Raw genomic sequence first — 14,449 nt, forward strand, 5'->3', positions numbered from 1 at the left:
TTAAATCAATGTACTTAACCTTTACATTCCAGAGGACTGCCAAAGCACCTCACTTTGGCAAGGACACTCATGTAAACAATCATCAATTAAATTAAAAATCCGGGAGAGAAATCTGGTTGAATTCCTACTGGGAATGACTCTTGTGGATATAAATCAAACACCAGTGGAGGGGAAGAACATAATAACAATTCCTATAAATCCAAGGTTTTTAATTCTCCACCCTCCAACTAATTAAGTCCATACAGACCTCAAAAGCCAGTATCATATGTGAATATTCAGGTAAGCTCTAAACATGCTTATACATACAACACAAATAGCATTTCTAGCCCACTTATTAGCAAGGTTTCAGTTGGAACACTAAGCAAACAGTCAAAGATGCTGGGACACACCAACTGTGTGAGAAACCTATGACTACCATGCTAGGAACGTGACTTGTCCATTTCAATGACAGACAAAACAGTCAGGTCCATCCAGGGGTTCTTCCACACCAGTAACCATGTCCAGCTAAGGATCAGCAAATGCTAGGTGAAAAGAAGAACTTTCCAAACCCTTTGACTGATTACACTTGAATACAATTATTCAGATGTAATCAGTCTGCTACTAGGTCTGCTACCCAGAACTAGCCATACATCTGTTTTTACCCAGCACTGAATGCTGCCATTTAGATACACCTGTAGTTTTAATTCAAAAAGCAGATAACTGAAACCTACTGAGTAGTTTCAGCTGACTGGGAGACTCACGCATTGGAAGAGAGCATTTTCCTCTGGCACATCTACATTTTCACATTCCACTCAGCAAAACTTTACGTAGTCTTACAGAAATCTTTCCAGAGATTTAAGTATGCTACAAATGAACGTTATCCCTGACTTGCAGAGTTTCCCCTCTAAGCTGTTAACGACTTAGTCATGCACCAAGAAAACTAACAGGCACTATGGTAGGGAGAATAAGAGGATGACAAGGTTGCGTCTGCATGAAGTTGGAGAGTTCTACCTTTTAATCTTTCCAGTCTTTCAATCTTTCTAAATGTAATTCTTTTAAAGAGTCATTTGGATCTGAAGGTTTTATGAAAAAGTCTCCTCTCTTATCTCTCCTCTCAGCCACCGGACACATGGCAGTAAAGCTGGCAGAAAGCATCTTTTGGGCACGCTGTATCAAGAATGAAAGCAAACTCCTCCAGCTGCTTCGCTGTAATCGCTCTGATGGACAATATTATTTTAGGCTGCCTGTCAGTTTTCTGGAAACACTGGCCTTGTAAGGATGCATCACCCAAACTTCTGCTTCGTCCCTTGCGCAACTGTTGAACTGCAGGAGATAATGGTTTCTTAACAGCAGAAGGGCAATAGCCATGTTCTCCTCTTTGCTGTAGCAGCAGCCTTGGGAGTGCACCCAGGCAGCATGGAGAAGCCCTGGCAATTTCAAAGACTGGAAAGAACTCCAGGCACCCGTTCGTTTCCAAGTGCCTCTTGTCTCCCAGATAGCATGGGCCTGGATAATACATGCCACAGGAGGCTAGGCATACTGTAAGGAAGCCTTTAATAGCTCACAGGCATCACTGCATACTGCATGTTGATTTTTACAGAGTATTTACATGTCCTGCAATATTGAATCTGCCAATGCTGACTCCTGGTGGAGATCTGCCAGAGTTGAAACAGGCTCTAAAGGTCATCTTAAAATACATCGGCAGAGGGCCTGGGGAGGAACAGGGTTAGAGCTCAAAACCAGGAGCGCAAGCTTTCCCCATTCAGGGAGTTCTCGAACACCACCTCTCATTTCGGCTCCCTATCTTCATGGGTCAAGGACTGAGAGATCACAAGCGGAGAGAGCATCGGGAAAGACACGTGCTTTTCCAGGTTACTTAGTGAGATAAAATGAACGCCCTTTTCAGTTCCATCCCTTGCATAAGGAGAAGGATGCTACGCAAGAAAAAAGGCTTATAGTTTGGGATGAACAAGGTGGAGGTGCACCCTCTGACAGGTTTACTGTTTGGAGGGTTTGGGTGTGACAGCATTTCTCTATGTTTCCCTGGACTATTACAGAAAAGATAGCACTTTGTGTTGAGTTCTGCCCCTCCAAACATACTCTAATTGAAAATACAGAGCTGTGTTTCCCTATTGGCCTATCACACACATGGCGGACTCTTGGCTCAGTGGCTCATGCAATCAGCCCATTTACTCAAAAAAGATGTATACTCACCTACGCAAATACAGCCCATGGCAGGCTCCTGCAATTATCATGTCTGTCTCTCCCTGCAAATCCTTAGGAAATCACTTTATTCTGATACTGTTGCTGCGATACCTCCATTTTACAGCTAGTGGACATGAGACAACTGGAATTTAGATATGCCCTTCCCCAAGTCAGAGGAAAGTTTATGGCCAAATATGTTCTCATTAGCTTCCTGGCAGAGATACTGGAACTATTGCTGGCCTGTACGTGCCTGTATTAGCAAATGGTGTGCATAATGTTCCTACCACATCTCTAGCTGGAAGCTGTTTTGGCTATGGCTTCTGCCATTTTGAGTATTAAACATGCCTTTGAAAGATTAAAGTGGAAATTTTTGAGTCTAAGGAACACAGGCATTCAGATCATAATGGAAGCCAGTGGAGTTTAGCTTCTGAAGTTCTGCCTCAATTAATCTTGGTTCCAGTTATAAAAAGCCATGTTCAGAATATCAGAAACCACATTACTAACTTAAAGTTCGCAATTTTCAAGTGGTTAATACTTGGTTAACAAGCCAGAAACCTTCAGACCCCATTTCCTTTCTGTGTGTCAGCCAGGTTAACAAAACACAGAATAGAGAGAATGCATTGCCTGGCTCTCTGCTCATCTTCAATAGTTCCTGTCACTGAGTCCTTTGCCTCTACTGCTATGATTTTACACACCGCCAATCTCATAATGACCTAGCACTGCCTTAAAAAATAGAGGCACTACGCCTCTGAAACTGCAGTTGTGGAGAGACTGTCAGGCAAAGGAAATACTTGTTGTATTATACATTGATATTCTTTAGCTGGATAGCAGTGTTACTTACCTTTTTTGTGTGGGTACTGGCCATTAAACTCCATTGTATTACTGAGGTACACAGTAAAACTTGGCTAGAAAATGCAGCTGCTCAATATAGAGACCAAGACCACCAGTGGTAGGGCTAGGACACTTGCTTTCTATCTCGGTGCTAACATCATATAAACTGATGTATCAAGAATCAATCCTGTCTTCACCTCCAAAGTTAGATTTGGAACAGTTTTGTTAAGGAAGGAAGGAGTAAGTCTTGCAGAGAGAGAATAAAACTGGGCACAGCAAGGCAGTGATTATTCTGCCTGCAAAATCAGCCTCCTCTGGGAAGGTGCACAACAGCACATAAGAAAGTAAATATGTTTAGGATGGGTCTGGGAGAGAGGCATGATCCTCTTCTGCTTGAATCTCTTTCCGCTGAGGAAACCTCTCTTCCTTCTGTAACTATCTTCCTCTTGCCCCTTAACAAGTAGAAAAACTGACTGAGGAAGAACAGTAACAATGCAGGAGCTATCTGAAGAGGAGGCACGGGTTGTATTTAGACAAACCACCAGTTCTCATGCTCATTATCTCCTCACCAAATGAAGTCTTCTTACCCACCTGTGCATTGTTCTCATCCAGCTGCCCTACTTCTGTTTATTATGTAGCATTCATTAACTGGTTCTAGGGATAGCAATTGAGAGTGAGTAATTATCTCCCCAGCAGAAAGAATAAGGGTCAGATTCTTAAAGGTGACTGCTGAGGGTTTAAAAAAAATAGAAATGAAAAAACCAACCAGGCCTATTCTGCCACTTGGTGCTGCATAAAGAAAGCCTAGATTTAAAGACAGAGATATACTTTATTTATACTCTCAAACTTTTGCATTGCCCAAGCACATTTTGATAGAATACAGATCCCAGAGGCTCCCTTCTGGCTGGATAGATACAGTACGGCCAGTGTGTGTGTTCTCTATTCAGAAGGTCAATTCAGTTATCAGTGGTAAATCACTGTCTTCAGATCTGTTTCACTAAAACTTCAGCACATGTTATCATGCATCCAGGGAACATGATTTAAATAGCAGTAAAGATAGGGCAGCACAGTATTTACCAGTAATGAGGGTGCAGAGGTAAGACCACTGGAAGGTTATTGATCTGGTTGCTGGAAGATGCTAAGCTTGTGCTGCTGTGAGGTTGCTGGTTTTGTTACCTATGCTAGTTGGGTTTTATTATAATACAAACTGTCTAAGCCCATGATACAATCTTGGCTGAGAATACTGCAATTGTTATACTTTAGTATCCTCACTTCCTTATTAGTAATTACAGAACGGCACTGGCTGCAGGGGTGAACCAGAATGGCCCACCATAGCCTGCTGCTAAGGACAGTGGTGGAACTGCGGCAAGCAAAGTCGGAGCAGTTTAAGAAAAAGACCTGATTTCTTCCTTTGTTACAAAGCATAGTCTTACCTTCCCCCAAGACTCCTTCCTAAATAGCAGACAGTGCTTCTTTTGGCATTGGCAGGGCCTGGCCTTCTGAATGGAAAATATTTTTCTTAATAATAATTATAAATACTAATGTTCTTCTATATCAAGAATAATGTCAAAGGCTTTCAAATGAGGAAGAAAGGGAAGAGAGGCTTTCCAAACTAATTTTTATGTCTCATGAAGCAGCTATTACTAAGAACAAGCCTGTATTTCATGAGAGGAGGACAGACAAAGGGGCAAGGGATCACATTTAATAAGTATCTGATTAAATACTATGGCAAGGGAGAGAGAAATGAACTTGCAAAGTGCAAGTAATGCAGCAGAAAAACATTTTCTGATTGGAAATTATTAGCAGTAACACACACAAAACCCCTCAAGCCAACGTTATAAAACATTCAGCAGCAGCACCAACCAGCGTTACTCCTTCCCACTTTAAAGCAGTCTGAAGTAAAGCTCTGCCTAAAAGCAGTACATTTGTTAGAGCCTAGATATGTACACAATCAAAAGTTGCCAATAGAAAGCAAAGCGGTTACATTGAAGTGTCAGCAGGGGCTACTTCACCCTGCAGAAGTTTCAATTAGCAGACAGTGCCAAAGGTGTCCCTGTTTACAGATGTTGCCAGCAGCAAAAATGAAGACTAAGTAGCATACTCGGGAAACAAGCAGCACCCGGTTGGTCTATGTAACAGCTAGAAAGTCATCTCTGGGAGGAGGGATACACAGCACAGAGGCTATCATATAACTCGGAGACGGGGGAAGTTCTGCTCTGAACACCCGGTGCTGGCTGAACTGGGAGATAAGCTGGAGCACTGAACAGCACTAGACCAGTAGTTTCAAGAAAGAGGAAAACTGCTTCCAACGGCAGGCAACAGAGTTTGCTTGCCCTTGTCAGCTTCCCCATGTGGGAGGAAAGGCTCACACACCACCCAGCCTGTGGGACAGCAAGTGCTGGAGCAGTGGGGGCAGATTTGCTCAGGGGCCATGGACTGACGTTTACCCTCAGATCAGCTGCACACAGCAGGAAAGCAACCCTCAATTCCTGTTTGTAGGAAAGCTTCTGAGGCAGTTTCAGTAACCACTCCCTAATCTACAAGGGGAAAAAGATGAAGCAGTTAGAACTGCTGACCAGGGCTAACTGGGCTGATTCTGCCAGAAGGGGGCTAGGGCACATTCGCACAATACCACAGCTGGGAGCTGGAAAAGGATTTGTATCACTTTAGTTTCGGTCTGTCTTGGTTCCCCTTCTACAGATGAGAGTGCTTCTCTGCCTTGTTCACATTCGGAACTATTAAAAACCATGAGGTACTTGGCTCTGATGGTAATGAGGACAACCCCAGATATGATCACACAGATGGACAGATGCTGCTCCCAATTCTGAATTTGTCATTTTTCAGATGAACTTGTGCAACGAACATGCTCCCAAAAGACAGACTGATCCTTATGGGAAGTTATGTCCCCTTTGAGACACTGTCGTTTACGGACTAGGTGTGTTTATTTCTTTCAGGATCTGTTTCTGTTTGCTGAGAAACGGGCATGAAAGGTCCTGCTTGGAAAACCTCATCACCTGTTACCCTAGCTTAGCTATAGAGAACAACAGCTATGATGACACAAAGAATGATCAAGTGAGTACAAAATATCCTTCCACTTCTACTTAATTTTGCCTACTGTTCCCTACCCTCACAATAGTCGGTATTGAGCCCTTTAAATTAATCTTCTCAATTATTAATGTGACGTATGAGTTGGAAAGCCAATACAGGACCTACATGAACCTCCTCATAATGAGTACTCATCTAAGCTATGGCTCCTCTATTGGAAACCCACCACATCAGTGTTGAAATGGGCTGAACACCATGTTAATGAAGATCTCAGAACACTGTGAAAAGTTTAGGCAACAACTTTAATTGTTAGTGCCCCAGAAGTTTGCTGTATATGCCTTGATTGTTTTTCCATTTGCCTATAATGGCAATTTTTTAAAGATTTAATTGGAAAATTATAATCTTGGAATCAGCAATCATCCAGTAAAGAGTTGAAAAGCACCCAGGTCAGACCTAAGCTTGTGCCCCTGTGTAGTACCTCTGCTTTTCACCCCTGCACTGGGGGTAGAGCACTTTTCTAGCAATCCTTTTGCCGATGGATGAAAACAATTGCATACTTGTGCCAGTACAGCTAAGTAATGATTAGAAGCAGGCACAGTAATGTTCCTCCTCAGAATGAAACCAGCCTTTATGTAGCATGGGTTTCCTTACAGTGTCTTTTCAGGGGAACAAAAGACATTTCTGTCTGGGGTCATCCTGGAAATCATACTTTTTTCCAGCCAGCAGAACTGCAGATCTGCACTGTCATTTGGGAAGACTTTTAGAGATCTAAGCTGACAGATCCAAGCTCACAATAGTGGTTTATAATACTTATTAGTAAGCAAACCAGACTGTCTTTAGTAAGCAAAGCCGGGATTCTTTCCCCCAGAAATAAATACATTTGCAGCAGGTAACTGTTGATGTCATTCAAATTCTTTTGGAATCACCAATATTCTACAATCGAAAAACTCCCAACTGCCACAGACAACCCAAAATCACCCAAGTGTTACTGAGCCTGCTGGCTAGGGACCATGCTAAGGGACAGGACAGTGGCTTATTAAAACATCGCAGAAGAGAGTACTAATAGTAAAAGTAACATAAACATACATTTCACAGAAACTTGGGTGTGTGTCAGTAGCAAAGCTCAGTTGGGAACTGATCTGCAGTGGCCACTGGCAGTGGCCTACAAAGGAATTCCGTGGAGCCAGCATTTTTAATTAAAATCTTTGTAATTACAACAATTAGATTTTGCAATTCAGCTGTTTACCTAAACGCTTTAAACTGTATTTACCAGCTCCCCCTTCAACTGCCAAATTCAAAAGAATTCTGGGTTTTCTTTTCCTGAGGATTACATGGTAGCTGGCTGAAAGAGATTCAGAAACACACCACTGAGGAGTTAAAAACCTTAATAACATAATGGTTAAAATTCTATTAGATGAAAAAAATCTTACTCTTTCTGGTGCACTTGAGCTAAGGAAGGATGGGCCGTCTGTACGGGGGACAATAGGAGCACTCCCTGGCTCACAGCCAGCTCATAATTCACAGAGTAGCATTATCAGCCAAAGTTAATTTTTTTTTTTGATTAATCTTCTGCCAGAGCTTGAGAGTTTGTGGCTAATTGTTCCATTCTTGACTGCAGAATGAATCAGAGAACAATGTGCAGTCCTAAGCCAGGGAGAGAAAACATAAAGCAAACGCATGAGCACGTAATGAATAGTTCAGGTTAGTTAGGTACTTCTCTCTTGTTCATAAAGCCCACTGCTCCAAGGAACAACAAACAAAAGCGATCGATGTTAAAATCCAACACCATTGTGCTTACAGGTGATGGACTCCTCTTGACAGCTTGGTTTATGGAATAATAGGTTTGAGCAAGGAAGAGAGGAGAGCAGGATCACATTAGAAGGTTAACTCAGATTTAAGAGTAACTGACTGAGGCTGCAGGTGTCCGAGGAATGATGAATGGGCAGCAGTATAAAACAGACACCTTTCATTACAGGTGGATGAAAAACACTGCTTAAAAAGATTTATTAGAGAGCAGTTTGTGTGCCTGTATCTCTATGTCAGCAACGTAAACTGAAGTTCCGTTGGTACTGACTTGTGTAAGTGAAGGACTGAAAACCAAAATTCTTGGTTGCACCAACCACCCTGTGAGTGCCTTCCCAGCAGCTCACCAGATTTCCAGTGTAAGGGGTTTAAATTTTTGCATTATTTAAAACATGTTTTCAAGAAAAAGAAAAGAAACAACTTTAAAAATGCAAATGTAAAGAAACAGAAGCACAGCCTAACACATTTACACATGAGCCACCATAAGGTCATTGCCTATGACTCCTCATGCACATTAATAACAACATGTCTGCAAAAGAGCATGGAAAAACAAGATGAAAGCTGGATGAAATATATTGAGAAAAAGACCAATGCATTGTCTGCTTGGGCTTCCCTTTTCCATTGGGAATGAAGACTTGCAGGAAAAGGAAATACCAGTGCCAACAATTAGAACTATTAAAGTAATGACAGAAAAGGACAACAATGTTTAGATTGAACCTTCAAAAGAAACACCAAAGTCACAATGACCTAAACATAAATAACCAATGTCTAATACTATTAGATACTTTTGGGGTGAAGAAACAAAGTTGACTGACTGTGAGAATGAGCTGTCACTGAGGTGGAACAGAAACAGTGACTCAGAGGAAAACATGTCCTCCTGGAATCTGAGGAGATTCAGGAGCCCCATGTCTATGTAACACTGCAAAAAACAGAGGGGTAGGAACATGCTGCTTCTACCTCACCATGAGCATGCAAATGGATGAAGGCACTAGAGATTGCTGAGCGGCCCAAAGAACCAAAGCACCAACTGCAAGGAACTACTGATACACTTATGCAGAGCCTGGCAGCAAATGTTTCAAATATGAAAGAAAATGTTATCTTGTAGGAGCTAATTATCACTGGCTGAGTTACTCAGCCAAGCGAAACATTGCCAGCACTGTACCAAATCACACCAAGTTAGTATTTACTAGGGCTAATTTCAAGTGAATAAATGAAGGCAGTGAAAGCTTTACTGCAGGACATTAAACTGCCCCGAACCCTTGAATCAGAGACTGTATGCACACAGATAAGGACAAGAAAAAGCTCACACCTGTATTGTATACCTGCAAAAGAATTGGTTTCCATGTGGAAAACTCTTATTTCTAGAACACCTACTTGTTCTCCTCTTTTCCTCATGGATCTCCATTGTTATGAGCAACAAAAGCAACATATGCCCTAATGAGCAATGCAGCTTTGGGGACCTAAATCTATACGATACAACAATAACACAAACGAGCATTACGAGCTGCATTTCAGTGACCATTTCCATTATGTGCAGGGGACACAACATCCTCTCTCGCCTCTACCCCAATAGATGTTTTCTCTGTATATGGTAATATTACTAATACTGAATTCCAGCAATTCCTTATGTACTGCGGCAAACTCCAGGTTCTTATACTGGGTATGCTACATGGTAGAAAAAAACAGACCATCAATCTTTCTTTTACAAGCTGAACGACAATATAAAGGAAAATCTCCAACCACCAGTTCATTCTGAACAGGGGCAATGCTAAAGAATTGACGCAATTAACCTTCAGCAGATATCATACAGTGTAATGAAGGAACACTTCAGACTTATGGAAAACCATGTCCTTTCACAAGCCTTTTCCCTTTACAATGCATCTGTGCACACAAGTGGCTTCCGGAGAAGTGGAGGAGCCAGCTGTGCCCATGATGTATCTGAAACAGGCAGCAGTCACGGGAACCACTTCAGAGGGAACGTAAAGGCTAGAGGAAAGCAAGGAGACTCGCCGCAGGCAGTTTAGCAGAGTTGGTACTGCAAACACTACTTTGCTAAGACATTTCTAGTCCCTGTGCATTCAGAAACTCAACATTCAGTCTAGTGCATTCAGCAACTGCACTTGCAGCTTCTTCGTGTGCACCTCCAACAGCATTTCAGTTCACGTGAGGAGTGTGCTTTTGAAGCATCTCCCCATCACCTCACTCTGTTTTTGTTTGCATCACAGAATGGCCTCAGAGCACATGAACAGGATTCCTTTCTGATGAAACTAAACGGGAAGATGCACTCCCAGCAACACGTAATCCACTCCAGCTGCAATAGGCTTCATGAGACGAGATGTGAAGTCAACAAACAGACTAACCTAGAAACGGGCATAGTGTGGATCCTCTGTATCAAGTACCCTGCTTCATACATCTGCTCCTTTTCTGCACAACTTGGTAAAGCAGACATGCCTTTAGTGTTCCAGGCTGAAGTCTTTACACTCATTCTGTCCCAAGTTCAGCTATGAATAAATCATAAACATTCTATGTACTGGGAAGCATGTATCAATGTTAATAAAAACAGACATTGAAACATCTCCAATAGATCTCCCTCTGGCTTGTGGGCAAGGCTAAGAATTCATAACTCCCTTCTGTTGCGCTGTTAATGTAAGAGAGAACACAGAGAGAAAACCTCTTCTAGGGGAAAATCAGAAAAACATTCCGCTACCATGCGTCAAAAAACCACAGTACAAATAGAGAGTACGAGCGGTACAAAGTTCATGACATCATGGCTCAGCACCACTTATCTAGTTTCATGCTCCCTTTAAAATTAAATGACAGCTTCCCACCGACAGACCTACATGCTGACATGCGGTACAAGACTTGAGACAGTCACACACATAGGTCAACACTCAACAAACTAGTGGCAATTGCAGCAGAATTGTCGCCAGTCTCACATATCCACTTGGTCTGGCGGTAAGGTGAAAGGAAAAATGACTGTTACACACGTTTATAAACATTCACTACCTCTTTCAGATAATCAAACACCCATTTCAGCCACCTACATCTGAAAGTGATAAATTTACTATCTGCTTTGTGTTTGTGTGTAACAATAAATAACCAGTATGTGCCCGAGGGCCTGGATTTCACGAATCATTACACTTGTCACCAGGTGGATGTCTGTCATTAGCTGTAGCTGAGCTGCTAGGAGATAAGCATAAGGACAGAATCAAGAAAGTTATGTGGAAGTGATGCTCATGAAAGAATTGAGTTCTGCTATTTGGTCCATGAAGGGAAGAACCATGGTTTCACACAGCTATCCCAGCAGCCACAGAGGGTTGACTAGGAAATTGGGTTTACTCACAGCTCCCCATGAGACTCCACATAGGCACAAGTGTGGACAAACAACACTCAGAGCTTGAAAGATGAGCAGGTGCTAGGCAAACTCTGTGTAAGGACTTAGAGCATCTGTACTACTTTGAGCCAAGGGCTACAACTTTTTCCAACAATGAAAAATTGTCTTTAGTTTTGCTGCACAGAAGAGACAACCACAGAATAGAGTCAAAAAGATACTGAAAGGTATTTCTTGTGTGATGTGAAGACTGGATTTAAATCCCATCCATGAGGGTTCAAACCAAACCAAACCATTTAGTTATTCCCATTGTGAAACTTTAAATTCATTGCAGAGAAATGTATTAAAGGCTTTTCTACAATCACAAGAAGAGGAAATATAGTTGAAATGTGTACGTAAAATGTGTGTACATTTTCCCTAAAGGGATAATAAATAAACTAAGTAACTACTTTTTTTCCTAATTACTTGCATAATGGGATAGGGTAATAGATGCAACTGCATTCACACCTGCAAATTACTCCTGAAAGTTTTTGCACGTGAGGAGTGAACCATTTCTAAGCAGTCACATTCAATTAAACCACATGATCAACATTGGTTTACACTATAAAATATAGCACAGCATGATAGAAGCAAAGTAGATTTTACTGTCTTTTAACCCACGTATAGTGGAAATGTCAAGATCAGTAGGGCGATAGTGTTGTGCTTTGTTTAGTGTAAGAACAATAGGGTCAAGAGGGCTAAAAGGGCTCTTCTTGTACAAGTATTTCCCATCTTAGCAAAGATAAAATTCTCTTCACTATGACCTCTGTATTTTCTTTGTTCCATATGCATCACAGACTTAATGTCTTGATTAACAAGCTTGATTAAACAGCTTGATGCCCATCATACCTGTCAGAAGAGCAATGACAGACGTTGATGTGACTGCAGTTTCCATATAACAAGGATCACTTCCTGTTAAACTACAGCTCATTCTCCATGCCCTACCTTACTGACACAGGACTGTTTTGCTATAAGCTTACCCAGCAGGCTCTGCTCTCCCTCTTCCAGGAGCCAGTCTGCTTTGAAAGCCATTTTTCAGTCTGTTGCAATGTGACTCATGAACCTGCAGTTACAATTCCCAGCTGGTTAGGCAACGCCAAAGCCCTTGCTATAGTCTTTAAGACCCATCAGCTCCAGGAGCATTGGGTATGTAACAGCTGTGTGGAGCCATTTCTCCCAGCTTCCCTGAAATGCATGAGCTGAGTGATAAAGTTGAATGTGCACAGACACTTCAAGCTCCACCACCAACCCTGATATTTATACTCAGCCCTTAGTAAGCACGAATGACTCTGACTTTGACACTGATGCCACCTCTTCAGCTGCTTAAATATTTGAGGATACTCACAGACTAAGGAGTTTCTATTATCTTAATACAGTTCTCAAACATGCCTGAATTACCACCACCTGCTAATTGAGAAAAGCCTAATTTCTCCTCCTCCATGCGTGAGACTTCAGACCTCTTCATGTCTGAGCATTGACAACCTGACAGTTTTGAACTTACGTCACAAACCACTGACACAGCGAATGTGCCAATTTCAAGACAACTGCCATGAAAACATAAACTGTTTGACATTTAATAAGCTTGTGTTTTCATAGAAATACAATGTGTTATAGATGGTTTGTTTCCATGAAAACACATGGTTAGAAATGAAATGGAAATACTTTTCTCAACATTAAACACAGACACAAAAATTGGTTGCAAAGCCAAATCAAGACGTTTAGGATTCATATTTACATTAAATAACCAACGAAGGGTCAAACACATCAGTTAATAGAATTATTTTTACCTCTTTTGAAATTTGGGATAAAGGTGGTTTTGGAAATTTAAAAGCAGTAAAGGACATGCGTGCTGCATTTGATAACGCAAAGTAGAGAGAGCTAACACACATGGATGGGGTGGTTTGGGAGAACTGTATCACCCTGTGGCAAATGGTCCCAGAAGATCCTGCTGTCTTTCCTTACTGAAGTTGACACCTGAATAATAGAGTGAAACCCAACTAAATACAGTATGCTGTACTGCTGTGGGCACAAAGAAGCAGCTGTACCCCTTTGCAATGAACAGGATTTTCTGGCTCTAAAACCAAGGGCAGTTTTCTACTGATTCCAAAAGACAGACAACCTCCCCCTTTTCTTCATGTCACTGCACCTGTCTTTGATCATCTCCTTTCTCTGATGGGAAAAATCTCATGAGGAAAATCAAGAGTGCAACAATTAAAGCAGTGAAGGCTTTCTGCAGAAAGTGAAGCCTTTGAAGAAAAAGGATGTTTTAACGAATGTATGTTATGTTCAGAGCATGGATAGCCTCAGTTTTAAATTAGGAGTTGCTGTTACATGCAGATTCCTGCAGGAAGTATCCTGGAAATGCTTTTTTGAAGGAGGCTAAGCACTTTTGCTCTCATCTTATAACCTGGGCATGCTTGGCTTGATGCATGTAGGTAGTGATGAGTTATGTCCTCACTGGAAGGAAACAAGATTTAAGAGCTTTAATCAATCAAATATAAAATTTGCCACCACTTACTTTCTGTTGCCATTCCTTTACACACAAGCTGACCACCTACTTCAGCTGAAGCTTCTGTTTCTCATCTTACCTAATAGGTGCAAATATATCAAATCGGCACACAACTTCTAGGTAAATAGTAACTACATCCTTTCCTCTTTCTTTTTGCTTATCCTTTCCCTTTCCTTCTGTCTGTCTAAAGTGCTAAGAATAACAACAATCTTAATAAAAATATAAGCTCAAAGCTATTTGGAAGCAAATGTGTAGCAGGCGCATAGAACCCATCAAAGGGGATGTCCATTCAACTGTGCTCAGTGATTGCAAACTGGAAAACAACAGAAGCTAAATGCAGAAAAGACTAACTTGAGCTAAAACTACTTAAATAATCAATTAAAAACTTTTTCTGGACTTATTATCCAGCAATTAACTAACCTAATAAATGGAATGGTTATTTTTGGTATGTTGCTCAGAACTAGCGTACTGATTTTTATCCCTTTTTTGTACTTTGGTAATTTATCTATTTAGAAATAGAGCCCTTTTTTTTTTAATGACAAGTGCCTAGGAGAAAGATTTTTGCATGGGGATTATATAGCCGTACCATTAAAACATTTTGTATATGCAAGCCAAATCTGACACAACAGAACACAGATTTACTGGACAACCTATACCCACCTATGATCCATTAGAAATAAATATGGAGATAGTCTATCGTTGCTTAT

General features: G+C 41.3%; 1 protein-coding gene across 1 annotated transcript in view; it reads right to left on the reverse strand.

Moving 5' to 3' along the window:
* The window catches only part of RORA (RAR related orphan receptor A), a 347,811-nt gene that overhangs the window by 82,018 nt on the left and 251,344 nt on the right, over positions 1-14,449 (reverse strand).

The sequence above is a fragment of the Strigops habroptila genome, chromosome 9 (genome assembly GCF_004027225.2).
Source record: "Strigops habroptila isolate Jane chromosome 9, bStrHab1.2.pri, whole genome shotgun sequence".
Taxonomy (NCBI): Eukaryota; Metazoa; Chordata; class Aves; order Psittaciformes; family Psittacidae; genus Strigops; species Strigops habroptila.